Raw genomic sequence first — 17,844 nt, 5'->3', positions numbered from 1 at the left:
AGAGACCCGCATCCAGCTCCCTGCTCAGCAGGGAGCCTGCTCCCCACCACTGCCCCGCCTGCCTCTCTGCCTACTTATGATCTCTCTCTGTGTCAAATAAATAAATAAAACCTTTTAAAAAAACGAATCCATATATTTGCATCAAATAATAATTTTAGGAAGGACTTTGAAAGGTTATTAAGGCAAAACTACTCCTCAATCACTGGTTCTCTCTGTATTTCCCTGGTGTAGCTAGCACAATCAGCACCAGTGCAATGAACTGACCTGAATGATGACATGTCAACTCCCATTAATAGCTGAATTGATATACAAAGGTTCTGGGGAGTGTCTGCATTAGTAATGGAAGTAGATTCAAATATGTTAGAAAATTGTTTCCCATTTCAATCTGATTTTTTTAAGTATGTGATTTAACATCTTGTAAATGCATTAGTGCTGTGAATACCACTGGTGGGGGGGAAGCAAATTTGTAAAGATGTCCTTGCCTTACTTTGTCTTGATGTGTAAGTTGAAAATTATTTTCGCTTTTAGGAATATAAATGGTTTGACATTTCTGCTTGCATTTTTTTCCACTTTTAATTTCCCACCAGTAGACCCCTTCCATGAGCAAGACAGAGAAGCCATGTATGTCACTGTCTTGTACTAATACTTTCAGCAAACTGGAGAATTGCGTGGGAACCATATCAACCACTTTCTTTTCTTCATATCATTGATTATCCATAACATTGTCAATCAGATGACAATCCATTTCAACTTCACACAAAGAAACTAAATTTAGTTAAAGAGTAAAACTGAAAGCAAGAGTGTTAGTGTGTGAGGGGGAATGCAAAAAGAGGGCTTAGTTTTATTTTTTTCTTCATTATTATCTGTCAATTAGGCATTAACTTATTGGATCTCAGATCTGACCTCAAGTACTTATCTTTTCCATATACTTTCTATAAGTACAATAGAAGCTATGTGACATTCTAAATTTGTCTAAATTTCAGCTATCGAAACAATAGACGAATCAATAATGAAAGTAATATATATCCTTTGTTTTTTAACCTCAAAAATACATTTTTAAAAACTGTAACATGACTGTAACATTAAAGAAATGTCAGTCTTTAGGTCAGCAATTCTGAATTGACATGAACATGGTCTTAAACAATTGTATTTTTAGGAAAACTTAGTCCAAGAACTGCCTTCATGGCCATTTAAATATCAATTCTTTTTTCATGAATTATTTCCTCTATTTCCTGTTTACAAATAATTAGCACACCTAAACTCTTATTTTCTGTGATTTTAACCCTCTCATGTTTTTCTACTAAAATTTAAAATTTGACTCTAAGAAATGGCAGATATTATATCTACTGCATATAAAAGAGCAATACTTCTTAATTTTTTCAAATTACCACCTGATATATTTGAAATCTTCATTTCATAGTACATTTATCACAGAAGCAAAAATATTACTTAAATTCTTTCTCTCCATGCCCATTGTCACAAAATGGCCATTCTCTAAGTTTAGTTCGTGAATTTTGTAACGTAGATGATTTTCACATCAACCTCTTAACTGGTCTTATCACCAGTCTCAGTTCAATTTTGCTCAGCCCTTTAAGTACATGATCTCTTCTAACACATACATATGTGTGTGCACACCCATACACATACGCACACATTCCTGATCACTTGACAAGCATGCAGCAGAACTTGGACTTGAACCCACGTCTTTGTAATTCCCTAGTCTATCTATTCTCATAAGTACTACACTGATTCACTTTTATCTTCCCACAAAACTATGAACTCTGGGAGGGCAAGAACTATATCTTAATCCCCTTCAAATACCCCAAGCTTATCTTAGAGCCTAGGGTGGAGTTATAACTCAATAAATATTTAATAAATGAATCTATTTAAATAGGGAAATCACATCGGGCTTTTCCCGCAGGATTGAGACTATTAAAACATTAGGTTACCTACCTAGAGTATATCAGGCAAATTCATTTGGTATGAATACAACTGCTTTATGTAGTAGCCCCAGGAGATATATTTTGGGATCAAAGAGTAAAACTAAATGTAGGATATTTGAGCAGTTATGGGAAATATTTTGGTGGTTAGAACTACCTGTGATGGCAGTGAATTCCACATCAGTGAAGCTATTTGAACTAATATAAACCAACCATTGGGCCTAACCATTGCCAAACAAGAATGGAAAGGATTATTAGACTATACACTAGTTCAGGCCATATTATATCCATATAGTTTTTTTTTCTATTTTCTTTTATAATTAAGTACAGAAAACAACTCTACTTTCTATCACAGTTTCCACAAAGAGTAACAGAGAACTCACTCATTAAATAGTACATCCTCACTTTCTTTCTCTTTCAAGGATTAGTTTATTTTTTTAACTAATTTTATTTGAATAAAAACATTTAAAAAGGTTAGAGTATGGATGATAAAATAGCAAACCTCTGGGGACAATTATGTATATTCATGTCTTAGCTGCCAATGTTAAGACGTCCTAAAACGTGGTGCAGTAACATAACAAATCAAAAGTGACACAGTTAATTCAAGGAAAGGGGCCAGCATCCACTATGTAATCCTTTTTTTGCTGACTTGCACAAGAGCAAACATCAGTATGTAATGATGCATTATGACACAAAATAGCAGGGGTTAGGGGCAAGCACAGACTGAAATCTTTTCTGCAGCATTTATGAAAGATTCAGAGCCACTTACTGTTCCTTTTTGCTGGTCTAAGCATGAATCAGTTTAACAGCTCAATTTACAATGTTATTGCTCATGGAGGGAATAAAATATATATCAGATGTTCTAAGAAATCTATGTAAGTGACAAATTAGTAATTTTCAATTGTGCAGAGTGAGAATACTTGTTTGTTTTTTCAAAAGCAATTTGGTATTCGTAGAGAGAAAATGAATAAAAATTTATTCTTTTCTAAAAGAACAGAAACATTGGTAGGTGAATGTGTTTGTACATAAAAAATAAAGTAATTTTACATGGTCCTGAATTAACTTCTACAGAGTTTGAGTAATTTTAGGTTTATTTCCCTTTGTGCAACTGAAAACTCCTTCTTTTCATTCTTTTAATTTGATATATTTTACATAGATTTGGGCATTTTAGAAAAAAGAGATTGATAAGCCAAGTGTCAAAAATTAAATATCAAATGACTGAAGAAAATATTGCTTAAATGGATAACACTGAAATCAACTGAAGTTGATTTTTAGCCTGGTAAAAACAGCAAGACTTCTAGAACAATCAGGTTACTTTAATTGAGAAATACACAAGCACACAGGCCCCCAATTCAGCACCCCAGTTTAAATTCCCAAGTTAGAAACAAGTTGAATTTGGATCATTATTTTAAGGAGTGTTATAACTTAATTAAATAGAGCAGATATTTTAAAACTTGTGCAGGAATATAATAATATAAAACAATTCTTCACCTGTAGGATTACTCATACAGAAAAGAAAGGAAAAAACAAAAAAAAGGCACCAAGGTAGGTGCTAGGGGACCTGGGTTTTAATTCTGATTTTTATACTAATTAGTTCTGGGACTAGATTGAGAACCGGTGTGAAGGAGTTATTTCTCCTCAGTGAGACTCAGCCTCCAATGTTTTTCTATGCAGATTTAGGGTTTCAGACCCAATGATCTCCCAGGTCTCTTGCAACTCAAACATTGTGGAATTTTGTGGTACTACTTTTGGATACAGTTATTATTCCAAAGATTGCAGGGAATGTTTGTATTGGTCATCACCTCAAAATACATGGAATTAAAACCATGAGAGAAGTTTTGCATTCCGAGCTTGCAAATGCATTTAAGATTTCAAGCTTCAAGTAGAATGATATGGGAAACACACCACTTCCTGGGTGAATTTTTACAAATTCAGGTCAGGGTATTTTATCTTGGAAATGGAGGATGCAGCAGGAAAGCATTTGCCCCTTATAAAGACTGGAACCAACAAGTTGGCACAGATATGTCTGCTGAGTAAGGTCTCTGTCTTCTGAAGGATAGTTTGGGGTCCTTAAGTGGTCAGTGTCTAACAGGATGATGATGGGGAAATGACTTAATTTGGGAGGACTTTATTTTCCTTATATTAAAAAAAACCTGGAGATACTGAAATCTAACTTACATGGTCATTTTCAGACTAACATGAGATAGTATCTAAGTGAGATTTAAATAAAAACTTAAAAAAAAAAAAGAAAGAAAGAAACTAAGTGCCTGGCACTGAAAGATGTTTGTAAAATGTTAATTGATTTTCTCTTGTATGTAGTCTTTACCTCAGTTGCTGCATTTTGTTTTTGTTTTTGTTTATTGATCTATGTTTTTAGAAGCTGTTTGATGGGAACTTTTCAGTGTCCTAGAAAGTAGAAACAGCTTTTTCTCACTTCAATTCACCAAGCCATTTCTTTCAAAGTAGATTCAGACAAGCCTGCGTTTAAAAATTCAAAGGTGAGTGCACCATGGACAGTAGAGTATTTGGGAGGAAAAAAGAAAACAGTATCTTCTTTAAAGACTTCCTAACACAATGTTTTGGTGCTTGCAGTGAAACTCAACTAAACACTGTTAGTAAAAAGTATAAATGCTAATCACACTGAGAATTTTTCTACCTTGGAACAATAAGACATAATTTGTAAACTAGAGGCAGTTAATTCTATTGCTCTATGTCAGATGGGATTACTGAAAAAGCTGTAGCACTAGGCCAAGTGGAAAATAATGCTTACAGTTAAACACATTGTATATTTTTATATAATCTTTAATGAAGCACTAGTGTTTATATCTTGATGGATTAAAAAAATGCCTCTGCCAAGATTTCCAATTTATCTCTTCTTCCATTTCTATATTTAGTTTATTTTCTTTATCTAATAAAAGAAATCAGTTATACTGCCAAGATATAGTATAGAATAAAAATATTTAATAATTATACATATAACATATACAATTTTGTGTGTTTGGTAATAGAGTTTATTTTTTGCATTATATTTTTCATGTTTTTATATTTGGGTACATTTTTTACACATTTTGCATTTTACTTTTGATGTGGCTTTCATCTGACAAAATGATTAGCTTGTCATGTTTATAGCTAAGCATCGTACTGAAAGGAACATAACTCAGCATATTCATACGAGTGAAATGAGCAAAGGTGGTGATGAAACAAAGTGAGGCTCTGGTCAGCATTATGATCATTTTAATTTGTGTCATGCTGGTATCTTCCACTCATTGGAGAAGACATATGCCAACGTTATTTAGAAAAAAACTGTTAAGAACAAAATAATAACTTAAAGATAGGCTTTGTACACTGTCTAAAATGGTGGCTGTGTTGTGACTCTGTTACTAACCCAGCATTAACCTGAAAACACTGTCTCTGACATCAAGGAAGTTACTCGGCAGACATATATGAATGACTTAACCAGAGAACATTTGAGGAAGCACAAAATAATAGAAAATAAATTATTCTCAAGTGCTAAAGGAATGATAGATCTGTATATATGACAAATTGTAATGAGAAACCTAGGGACTAAGTACAATCTCTTAACAGTGAATTAATACAGGAACCAGAGTCAGGCAGGAAAATGGCAGCCCTGACATGACTCATACTTTAGTCCGACCACCAAATTCAAAGTTATATATCATCTAAGAACTCAAGAATGGAGGTTATAATGTAGCCTCAGGCTGATGGCACTGGGAATAATTTCCTATTAGGGACTTATTTAGAGAATGAAATGGTGTTACTTAAAAAATTAATTCTACATTGGGGCACCTGGGTGGCTCAGTGGGTTAAAGCCTCTGCCTTCGGCTTAAGTCATGATCCCAGGGTCCTGGGATCGAGCCCTGCATCGGGCTCTCTGCTCGGCAGGGATCCTGCTTCCCTCTCTCTCTGCCTGACTCTCTGCCTACTTGTGATCTCTGTCTGTCAAATAAATAAATAAAATCTTTAAAAAATATAAAAATTAACTCTACAAAAAATTAATTCAAAAATTATTTTGCATATTCCAATTTTTTTCATACTTTAAAGAGAAGCATTGCATCAGTGTAACTACACTCAACATTTCTAAATTTCATCTGTACTGTCATTTAAAGATCCACCCTCCCTCCAAGTAAGGATTTTTTTTTTTCTATCTGTTTGTGTGTGTATTTAATTTTGTGTTTGTTTTATTTGGTTGTTTCATTTTTAATCCTGATAAGGAAGGCTGATTCCTGATGGATGGGGAGGGGTGAGGAGCAAAAGAATTTGTATTCAGGAATGAATGAGAAAAAATTAAAAAACATAAATTAGTTTTGAAGACATGCTTCTGGAAAAAACAATGCAAACACATTTTGTTGTGTCTATAAGAAGAAAGAAGGAAGACCTCACCACATATGAGTCTTCAGAGGTCTTCTGTAACTGGTTAATGTAAAAAAGAATCATTGCATGGCAAACTGCCAGACTGGGGGCTGAAGACAAAGTTGTTTTATGGATCTACCATGTGAAAAGCACCTGTGCAATAATGAGAATGTCTGTAGTAAATGGCTGTGACAATGGCAGGTGCAAATTTATGTTTCCCTACATGCCTGAGTCAATGCTACGTGTTTTTCAGACACCATCTTATATTATCCTCTAATGGCATCTCCAAGGTTTAGATACTATTATGATCAGACCTTTTCAGACCTGAGGAAAAGGAGACATGGAGTGAAAGTCAATGGATCTCAGTCTTGGAGACACATTAGAAACACCTGAAGATGATTTAAAAATACCCTCAGGGTTTGAATTTAGACTGTCTGAGAGGTTGGGGCAGGCACTGGTATTTTTTAAAGCCCCCCTTTTTTGGTTCTAATATGAAGCCAATGTTGATAAGCATTAAATTATGCAATTTCCCCAAGTTAACACAATGAGGGTGGAGTCAGGGTTGGAACCCAGCAAGGTAGACTCTTCATGATACTTTCAGCTGTCCTGTATCTGGGGAAGCAAAAGTGGCTGGAATTAACAGTGCAGTTCATCCCTTTTCCAAAATTAGGACAAGCACCTTATGCAGGTTCTCAGCATCCTGTTCTTGGCCACTCCTTCCTTTAAAAGTCTCCTATGGCTTCTCATTGCTCTTGCTATAATGAAACATTTCTTTCACTTGGTCTATAAAGACGAAAGTGCTTAGAACCTGGCCTCAACCTTGCCCTTGGAGATGTTCCCTCCTTGGGCAGTTGTTTTCCCATCCCTCTGTCTCTGGGTTTTCCCAGAGGTTATGGACTCTGCTTGGATTATGTTTTCTTACCTTCTTCCCAAATTAATACCTGCCCTGCCTTCTAATATTATCTCAAGGGTCACTTCTCAGGGAAAACACGATTTTCACGACTAGATCCAATCCTTCGCTTTCCCCCCTCCCCCCATTCACCTTATGAATTCTCCACATTTCAAGTTCTTTTACTGCCTTTACAGCTTCACTTGGTAACTCCACGTACAAGATTGCTGGAAGGAGGTTTCTCACTGCCATCACTCTCCCTGGCCCTAAAGCAGTTACTTAGTGGGCACATCTCTATTTCACATTCCTTATGCTATCTTAAATTCCAGCTGCCTTACAGAAAATTTATCTTCCTGCTCTATAGTGTAGTTATCTTTAAGTTTTTATTCTTTAAAAATGTCAGCATTCTCTTCATTGCCAGGGCTTGGGCTGTTAGAACTACTAATGGTCCTCTTTCATCCAGTACTTATGCTTACTCGGTCAGCCCGAATAGTTGAGCACTAACAATATCTTCTTAATTTCTTGTCTTCTTTCCATTCCCACCACCATCCCCAAGTTCAAGGTCTCATCCCTTCTAATTCATACTACTGCAGCACTGCTCAGCATATGGTGGGCAACTCACATTGGAATCATTAGATTCACGGGTATAGCTCATTACAATGGTATCTGTGCCTTATCCCAGTTCATCTGAGTCCATGGGACTAAAGCTTTAGGATCTGAAATTTCAAGAAGTTCCCATATCATTCCTCTGCACACAGAAGTTTGAGAATCATTAAACTAAAATAACGCTTAAGCATTGTCCAATCCCAATCCTTTTCTGCTTCATTTGAACATAGATCTTTCTTCTATGTGAATATCCCAAGGAATCATCCCAGTAGCAAAATATTCAAATGAAAAAAAATAAATTCTGAAACAACATTATAGGGTTATAGAATTAAGGATCTGTTTAAAGTTTAGAAAAAATGTTTTACTCTATGTTGTTCAACTTATTTTTGTATATATATTCCATTCTTCTCTAGATACAAACTGTAGGACATATTTCTGGAGATTTTTCTCTGTATCAGATTAACACTTTTATACCATTTTATAAATCAGCTTGTTTCTTTCTCCACTGAAAACATGCTCACTCCAACATATGCCTCAAATTACAAACTTCTCTGCTCATCTCAAATGAAATATTTTAACTCTTTGGTGATCTCTTAAGGGGTGACAGCCAAGACTTTTACTAGGTATCTAAAATATAAATCACAGCTTTTCCAAGTTTTTACAACCTATTTTTATCATACTTTTCAAAATCATAGAGATTCCCAAAGTTACTCTCCTCTCTCCTTTTACTTTATGTGTCCTATGGTTCCTATTTCTAAAGAGATGTGTCTTAATATACTTTGGTACTTGGTACAACTGCTGCTGCCAACTAATCCATGGGGCACCTTTGGTGTTTGGAAAATTCAAATGCCACTGTCTTAGAGAATTCAATGTAAATGTTGAATCCATAGAACCCACATGCCTCTATTCAATGTGTTGGCAATAATACCCTCCTCTGGAGAGCTTTCCTATTGAAAGATAAGTACTTCCTTCTTGTCTCTTCCAAATGATGGCTTTTGCCGCCTTCCCCACTACCTATGGTCATTTATGCTTTCATTTGGTTCAGATATCAATGATTAATTAGTAATACCCCACCTCAATTTATAAGAAACCAAAAAATGAGAAGTCAGATTAATGTAGGTTAAACAAACATTACCAATTAAAACTGGATTCAAAGATGGAGATTTTAGGTGCATGGCCAAATAGCCCTGTAGCATTCACTTGAATTTGAATGACTAACTCAACTGAATAACCTCAGGCCTTCCCAAAAGGATAGGCTCCTTATTTGGTGGCAAAGAGCAGACAAGAATGAACTTGCTGGACAAAAATGTTTCTTACTCACTCCTAATGTTCTGTTCTATTTGGGTGAGTTCCCCACAAAATACTACAAATTAATCTACCCCTCATTCACTTCTTTCATGTGATTAGAAATTTTGGAAAGAAAATACTCCTCAAGATACTATCTCCTCATTCCAACATTCTCCTTTTCTTTTTCTTTTCTTTCTTTCTTTTTTTTTTTTTAAGTAATCTGTGTTGGGGTGCCTGGGGGGCTCAGTGGGTTAAAGCGTCTGCCTTCAGCTTGGGTTGTGATCCCAGGATCCTGAGATAGAGCCTCACATCGGGCTCTCTGCTCAGCAGGGAGCCTGCTTCCTTCTCACTCTCTGCCTGCCTCTCTGCCTACTTGTGAACTCAGTCAAATAAATAAATAAAATATTTAAAAAAAAATAATTTGGGTGTCTAGTCTCCCAGAAAGAACATGAATCCTATCTGCTTTCTCATGGCATAAAAAGGCCAAACCTCTTTTTGAAAGCACTCTGTGGTCCATTTTGTTCCATCTTATGCTAGCTAGATCATTCTCTGGTACCTTATTGGGAACAGAGGCAATATCCCTTAAGAATGTTCATGAAAATAGGCCATTTCTCAGTTGAAAAACAAAAACAAAAATAAACAAAAACAAAACAAAACACAAACTTCCAGAAGTTTGTATTTATTCACTCAGAATAAAGGCCAAAGTACACATATTGGCCTGAAGTTCTTTGCAAGACAGTTCCCCAACACCTGTCTATTCTAATCTCCTGCTGCTTACCCCAATTCTCTTCCTGGCAGTCATTCTTTCCTCCTTGTTTGTCTGCAAACATATAAGACATTTACTTGACCTATTTCTCCACCTAGGATTCTCTTCCTCTCGATAACTCCCTCAAGTCCTTTGCAGGAAGGCCTACCCTGAAGCCCTATTACTCTATATAACGCAGCAACCCAGCCCCACCTTCTGCATCCCCAAGTTTACTTCTTGTTGTGCTCTTTACTTCTTTTACATTCTTATGTCCAAATACACTCTATACTTCACTTATTTACTTTGTCATTCATTAAATCTTTCTCCCAACTGAAAATTACACTTTCAGGGTGATAGTTTTTGAATGTTTTGTTCCATGAACTATCCTAAGCACACAGATTAGTCTGTGGGAAGTAGTAGACACTCATTCAACATGAGGGAGAAGTAAGCCTGGGATGGAGGCAGAGATCATGATGCTCGTATCCATATAGATGATAATCCTGGAGTGTAAGGGCAAAACAAAATAACGGTAGTTATTTTCAAATAATAGTGTTTTCCTATGGTGTACTAGTTAAGTGCTTTGCTGCTAAATATGTTTATAACCTCAACCAATGTATGCTGTTACTTACTTTTCCAAAAATTTTATCTAATTGTTTAAACAATGCCTAATACTCTAAGTCATTTAATATATAATGGTTTTGTGTATGTGAAATTGCCAATATGTTTGCTATAATTAAATCTATATATTTTTACGCCACATATCGAATAATTTAAGCTTATAAACTCCCCCTGCTGACTATTATGTGTTTGACAGAAATTTGTTGTTACTATTACCATTATTGTTGGTAAGTACAAGTATGGGAGAAGCATTTTTGCAGATGAATAATCAAAACTGAGAGCTGCTGGGTATTTGGGGATTAGCCTATGGAACCCATTCTACTTTCTTGTAGTCTACTTACCTGTGGCAATTGGCTGTTCTTACAGAAATTTGAGGGGTTGGGTGTAAGAAAGAGTACCATTCTACTGCAAGTCTCAATACTGAGGATATTAAGTTCTCTACTACAGTGTTCAGGTGTTCATTCACTGTCTTCATGGGTGACAGGGAGCTGTTCTGGTGTCAATAGTTTCCAGATTTTTGGTTCACATCTACAGTGATATGTTCTTGAATTCAACAATCCTTCCTAATCCTACCCATTCTTGGTTACTGCAGCTATAGAAGCTACTAGCTGTTCCTTAAGGACAAGCCTAGACTCTGCTTCTCTAGCTATGTCCAGGATTTTTCAATTACCTAATTACTTATAACAACAACAAAAAAAAGTGTCATGTTTAAAATAGCTGGAGAAATTTCTGCTTCCTTCCTTCAACCTGGGATTTATTACATACTGTAAGAATTCTCAAATCATGCCTCCTACTGTATTATGCATATATTGTGCCCTTGGCCCAAATGCAAGTTTCTCCTGCATTATAAATAAATCATGTCATTTGCATCCCTATAAAAGTCTTGATTATTCTTTTTTTTCTTCTTGTAAGTTTCAATTATTCTGAACAATAATGAGTGTATAGTAAGCATTTACTTATTTCAGTGACTACATTCCCATATTCTTACTATAATTGTTTTTAAACAATAAATATTTAATTGATACTATATTCTAGATACTACTCTATGTATATAAACAATGAAGTAGACTTGATTTTCTTCTTTTTTAAATTATGCTACTTATTATTATTTTACGTTCTATTTTAAAAATGCTGTCATAGTTGCCTTAACTTTTCTATAAGACCTTTATAACAAAACAGCTCTACCTGTAGCATCTGTCCTTTTTACTACTGAGTGGGGCAAAATGACCAATAAAATGTAAAATGCAGCATACCCAGTCATGTAATCTAAAAAAAAATAAGTTATGGTAACTTATTGCAATTACACTTGACAGCTCACTACAACAATGGGAAACTAGCCCCTTGTTGGTTCACATAGTTCATGAGAACCAAACTGAAATCACCAGTTTGTTTTTGTTGTTGTTGTTTTGTTTTTTTATTAACATACAATGAGTTATTTGTTTCAGGGGTACAAGTCTGTTAATCATAAGTCTTACACAATTCACACCACACACCATAGCACATACCCTCCCTAATGTCCATCCTGCAGCCTCCCCATTCCTCCCAACCCCCTCCCATCCTGCAACCCTCAGTTTGTTTCCTGAGTTTAAGAGTCCCTTATGTTTTGTCTCCCTCCATGGTTCCATAATGTTTGATTTTCCCCCCACTTCCCCTACAACCTCCCACCCTGCCTCTTAAATTCCTTACATCAGTGGGATCATGTATTAATTCTCTTTCTCTGATCAACTTATTTTGCTTAACATACCAGCATATCTGGATAAAATTTTGCAGCTCTACTCTGGCAGTAACTTTACCTTCTCAGTGAGTCAACTTAGGACGCTGCTTTGTCCTGCTCCTTGAGGTTTCTCATTCTTAGTCAGGTGGTCAGGCAGTTCTGTGTTCTGTTCTACCTCCTCATCTGTGATGGGAATGGGACCAGCATCTCTTCTCCACTTTCATTTTTCACAACTTGCTGAGCCTTCATAACCTGGGTTGGTGCTATTGCTGATGCAAAGCTCCTGCTTTCAAATCTGAATGGATCCATACCATGAACTTTGAACAGCCATTTGAAAACTAAAGCTAATGGCAACTTTATTTTTTTTTCTTCAAATGTATTTAAATTTTATTTAGTTAAAATGTAGTGTAGTATTGGTTTCAGGAGCAGAATTTAGTGATTCATCACTTACATATAACACCCAGGGCTCAGTACAGCAAGTGCCCTCATTAATACCCATCACCCATTTAGCTCATCTCCTGCCCACACCCCTCCAGCAACCCTGTTTGGTCTCCATTGTTAAGAGTCTCTTGTGGTTTGCTTCCCCCTCTTTTTTTTTTTTTTTCCCTTCCCCTGTGTTCATCTATTTTGCTTCTTAAATTCCCCTGTGCTCATCTGTTTTGCTTCTTTAATTCCAAATAAGTGAAATCATATGGTATTAATCTTTCTCTGACTTATTTTCTCAGCATCATACCCTCCAGTTCCATCCACATCGTTGCAAATGGAAAGATTTCATTCTTTTTGATGGTGGAGTAGCATCTCATATGAATGCTATATATAGCATTCTATATATATTTACATAGAATGTTCATATAATACAGAATGTTCATATAAGCATTCTATATATATTTGCATAGAATGTTCATATAACATAGTATGCTCACATATATATATATAATCTTTACCCATTCATTAGTTTGTGGACACTTGGGCTGGATCCCTCCATAGTTTGGCTGTTATTGATAATGCTGATATAAACATTGGGGTGCATGCTGGGCTTGAGACAAATATAGAAGAAACCAGAGAGAACCTTATTGCAGAGGTAAAAGACCTCAAAACACAGAGATAAACACCTTTAATTTCTAACAAATCCTCTTCACAGAAATTTCTGATATATATCACCAACACCATCTATGTGCAAGAAACATTGTTTTGGAATTTTTGTAGTGTAGGTCCCAGAAAAATCCAAGTTTTCTTTATATATTAATTCATTTCCCTGAAACTATCACCATCTGCCATATTGGAAGACTGAAGGATCCTATAAGTTTCAGAAGCCAGCAGTTTTGTTTCTCTTGGAGCTGTGGTCTTCTCTACAACATTTTGCAAGCTTAACATCATCCCCATTTCTCCGTTCATCTTCGTTAGCACAGCATTCTGCTAAGTAACGAAGAATGAGCAAAACTAAGTGGACAGTAGGGTCATTGAAATGGTCCAGAAATAAAATAAGGTCAGGCAGACATCCCTGACCCTAGACAATGGCTCCTCTATTTAATGGGATCTACTGCTAGATCCCATAGCTAGGTAACTACTGAGAAAACATCAGGTTCTTCGTGCATGGTGGAGGAGGAATAATTCATCTCTGCCATACACAAGCGAAATCTTCTTATATTTGCACCAGAGAGTAAGGAGTTCAAAGCCTACCCCACCATCAGGGTCACACCAAGGAATGACATAGGGGGACCCAGGAAGCACAGAGTGGGTCCCTCCATTTGGAGCTGTGTCTCAGCAATGGCAAATGAGCAGGCTAACTCTAGGAGACAAAGAGCAAAGACACTGGTGGGGAAAGGCTCTATAGAGTCTCCCCCATGACCCTGCAACATCTTTCAGTTTTTGACTTCTTTCTTATTGGGCATGTAGATTTGTGGAACTTTTCAAATAGTAAGGTATAGCAAAAAATGTCTTTATTTGTTCCTTTTGACATATGGTTGCCTTAATTTTACTCTATAACAATACATTTTTGAGCATTTTTGCTTTTATAGCTAGACTCATCTCTTTCTCTAAGCCATTTTCATGACATTCTTTTAAAAATGGTGATAATAGGGGCCTCTGGGTGGCTCAGTCATTTAGCCTCTGCCTATGGTTGACCCCTTTGGGTCCTAGGCTCAAGCCCTGCATCAGGCTCTCTGCTTAATGGGAAACCTGCTTCTCCTTCTCCCACTCCCCCTGATTTGTTCCCTCTATCACTTTGTCTCTCTCTGTCAAATAAATAAATAAAGTCTTTAAAAATTTTTTAAAAATAAAAATGGTGATGGTGTTGGTAAGTTACAATATCTTATTGTCTGATAATTTTCTTATCAATCCCAAATCATGTAAGATCATATCAATATATCAATATTTAACTTGTTTTCCCTCTTTGTTTTAAGTGTCCATCTATTCATAACTAAATAAGCATTGATGTGTTTTAGTATTAGAATCAAATTCAGAGTGGTAATTAATTACCATTTCATATATTAGATGTTCCATTATATGTTATATTCCATTTTATTAAATAGAAAAATTGTTATATATGATAAGAATTTCGTTGAAAATACAAGAATTTGGGGCACCTGGGTGGTTCAGTGGGTTAAAACCTCTGCCTTCAGCTCAGGTCATGATCTCAGGACCCTGGGATTAAGCCCCACATTGGGCTTTCTGCTCAGCGGGGAGCCTGTTTCTCCTTCTCTCTCTCTGCCTGCCTCTGCCTACTTGTGATCTCTGTCTGTCAAATAAATAAATAAAATAAAAAATAAAATACTAGAATTTAATTTAAAGATGTAGTCAAAATGGTTTGATCTCCAGCATTCTGGAGATTTCTTCTTTACATATATATGTAAAGAGAGAGAGAGAGTTTGAGAGAGAGAGAGAGAGAAATCGAGGTTGAAAGAATTTTAATGCCTCCATTATGAATATTCATATGACACTTAAATAATCATCTCTGCAGTTTGTAGACAACTGAATATATCCTGTATAACTTGAGGATTTAATATTTTTGAGGGACTGAGGGAATGAATAAGACACTTCTAATATAATTAAATTTAAGATTATTCTTTTTTTTTTTTTAAGATTTTATTTATTTATCAGAGAGAGAGAGAGAGAGAGCGCGAGTACAGGCAGACAGAATGGCAGGCAGAGGCAGAGGGAGAAGCAGGCTCCCTGACGAGCAAGGAGCCCGATGTGGGACTCGATCCCAGGACGCTGGGATCATGACCTGAGCCAAAGGCAGCTGCTTAACCAACTGAGCCACCCAGGCGTCCCAATTTAAGATTATTCTTATAGACGTTGTCTTCATGGTCATGACATCTTGAAACCATGATCTTCAGGCATTGCTATCATAAAGATACCAAATTTCTATCTTCTGAACCAGATTGTCTTCTTAATCTGTCATTGAGAGAATCAAAACACTTACTGGTTTTTCTGACTCTTGCTGTCATCCACTAATTTTCATACCTATGTTACTGCAGAAGATCTTTTCAAGAAAACTCCAATACAAAGAGCTTGGTGATTATAACTTCAAAACTCACTTGAAGGTTCTTTGTCAGTTGGTTTTGTTTATGTATATGTATACAACATACACACACACACACACACTCACACACACAGATATTTAGATAGATGATAGATAGACAGATAGATAGAGATATCCCAGATATCTTAATGTACATATGGCCTTTCAAATTCTTTCCTTTGTTGACATGACCGAAGTTTCACTAAGATAAATAAATTTTAACTTTTCTTGCATGGTTTCAAATATTTCTGCTGCTTTCCAAATCAGGGGAAGAGGTGCCAATAGCTTCAAACATATCAGTGTTAGCAAGACAACCAGTGTCTTCAGAGATTAAGGAACAATTAGCTCTTTTAAACTGACACCAACTGTTTCTACTGTTACTATTAATGTCACCACCACTACACCTCTAAATTACTAGTGTCTTTTTACACATTCTGTCTCAATCCTTTGGGGAATTATCACTGTCAGCAATATGTCTTGCTTTTTTTTTTTTTTTCCCCCAGCTCTGATACTTTACAGACTAGTGCAAATTTCTGCAATTTCTATGTCCTCCTCCAAGTATTTTCTTCCTCAGCCCTGCCTGGCTCCTTTTTTTAATCCTCTAACTCCTCTTCAAAGACCCTGTGTTTTCTTTGATAAATTTAGAAAGACTCATGCCCTTAAGCAACTCACCATCTACCAGGGAAAACTCAGCGATAAGCAAGCATAATATATGTTGCCCCTTGATATCACCCAAAGGGGAAGTTGTCACCTACCCAAGAAACCTGATTATTTCCAGGGGTAAGAATGCTTGCTTTCTCTGGGCTCTCTGCCTTGATGTCATGCCTGACATTTTCAACATTCTGAGCAATAAAAGTATACAAATACTGTCCAGATTACAGAGAATGGAAAAACCAAAGAGGGCCATATCTGAGAATATTGAATTTGAGTCAAGGGCTGAGCAAACCACAACAGAGAATCACCTAATAGTTGTTCAAACTAAAAGTTAAGAGTATTAGAGTACTACTCATACACTAAGCAAATATCTAACTGTTCTTAGCTTTATATCTGTGTTAACTAAATTATTAATGAAAATTATTTACATATGAGGGAATGGAGGCCTTAAGAAACAATAAACTTGCCCAAGGCTATATAGCTAGTAAGTGGAAGAGATGTGACCTGAACCCGGGAAGTCTGGCTACTGAGACAGTATTCTTAAATTCCACAGTGTAAAATTTCCTCACACAACAGAGAAAAGTTTCTGGGATTCTGTAAAACCTAATTGTGCCCATACTCATATACATAACACACATATGTGCACACAATTTTAGTATATATACACACATACATGTAATATTCGTATAGCATTTAACAGTTCACAAATATTCTCACATGTACAGTCTCAATCACAATAAACACTCTTGATGTTAAATAGTATTATTATACATAAAAAATCCTAAATCTTCTGAGTATGTAAGGAGTGGTTAAAATTCAAGTGACTTTACAAAATTTGCCTCTTAAGACTTCCAATTGCATAGCTGGACTTTCCCCATCACTATATTAATATTCCTTTGAAAACCTGATATAAAACCCAAATCAGAAGATATAGCTAGATACAGCTGAGACTGATCTATTTTCTGAGTGCTTTTTATGTGTTATTATTGAAGAAACTTGTCAGTTTTTTTTCTCAGTTTCATCTAAGCCATGGAAATAGCTTATTGTAACTTATCTTAATTGAAGCCAATTAGATTTTTTGAAGATCTTGGGGTTGAAATTATAACCACACTGTGATCCAAAAATTGAAAAAAAAAGTTCTCTTGTGTGTATCATAGTGAAAATTAGAAGACTTATAATACATAAAGCCTTGATTGATCCAGTTTCTTCCCAAAGAATTCATACTGAAGAGAATTTGATTTTTCTTTTTTATGAAATGTTTCTATTTAAACGATACTTCAGTATGCAGCATTTCTGAACTATTTATGACTCTTCCTTTGTGGCAATAAAAATGGAAATCAAACTGCAAATTTGTAGGTTCATTGAAAAGAAAACGTAGGGTTTCAGCTTTAGGAATGACAGGTTCCAGGAGTTCAAATTTGTCTTCAGGAACTTGCATTTTCTCAAATCTTACTTTTTTTTTTTTATTGCTTTCACCCTCAAGAAGGCAGAGAGGCC

General features: G+C 35.8%; 1 pseudogene; it reads right to left on the bottom strand.

Annotated features, from left to right (window-relative positions):
- Positions 1-12,266: 12,266 nt before the first annotated feature.
- LOC116582541 lies at positions 12,267-13,786 on the bottom strand (annotated as a pseudogene).
- Between the last annotated feature and the right edge of the window lie 4,058 nt (positions 13,787-17,844).

Source organism: Mustela erminea, chromosome 2 (assembly GCF_009829155.1).
Source record: "Mustela erminea isolate mMusErm1 chromosome 2, mMusErm1.Pri, whole genome shotgun sequence".
Lineage (NCBI taxonomy): Eukaryota > Metazoa > Chordata > Mammalia > Carnivora > Mustelidae > Mustela > Mustela erminea.
The sequence above is the reverse complement of the archived record's forward strand: the minus strand, read 5'-3'. Positions and strand labels throughout refer to the sequence as shown.